Here is a 573-nt window from a genome sequence, read left to right as displayed (position 1 = left end):
CTCACACTGAGACCATAGAGATTCCATTGGACTTACTTCTGCCATTCATGAGCTCTGATGAGTATTCGTCCTCTGAAGATGATGAGTATGTCACTGAAGAGCAAGTTGCTAAATACCTTGGAGCAATCATGAAGCTAAATGACAAGTTATTTGGTAATGAGACTTGGGAAGATGAACCCCCTTTGCTCACCAAAGAACTGGATAACTTGTCTAGGCAGAGATTACCTCAAAAGAGACAAGATCCTGGAAAGTTTTCAATACCTTGTACCATAGGCACCATGACCTTCAAGAAGGCTCTGTGTGACTTAGGGTCAACTGTAAACCTCATGCCTATCTCTGTAATGGAGAAGCTAGGGATCTTTGAGGTACGAGCTGCAAGAATCTCACTAGAGATGGCAGATAATTCAAGAAAACAAGCCTATGGACTTGTAGAGGATGTTCTAGTAAAAGTTGAAGACCATTACATCCCTGCTGATTTCATAGTCCTAGAGACTAGGAAGTGCATGGATGAATCCATCATCCTTGGCAGACCCTTCCTAGCCACAGCAAAGGCTGTGATTGATGTTGACAGAG

This window comes from Arachis duranensis, chromosome 7 (assembly GCF_000817695.3).
Source record: "Arachis duranensis cultivar V14167 chromosome 7, aradu.V14167.gnm2.J7QH, whole genome shotgun sequence".
In the NCBI taxonomy this organism is placed as follows: domain Eukaryota; kingdom Viridiplantae; phylum Streptophyta; class Magnoliopsida; order Fabales; family Fabaceae; genus Arachis; species Arachis duranensis.
Note: the sequence above shows the minus strand (reverse complement) of the source record.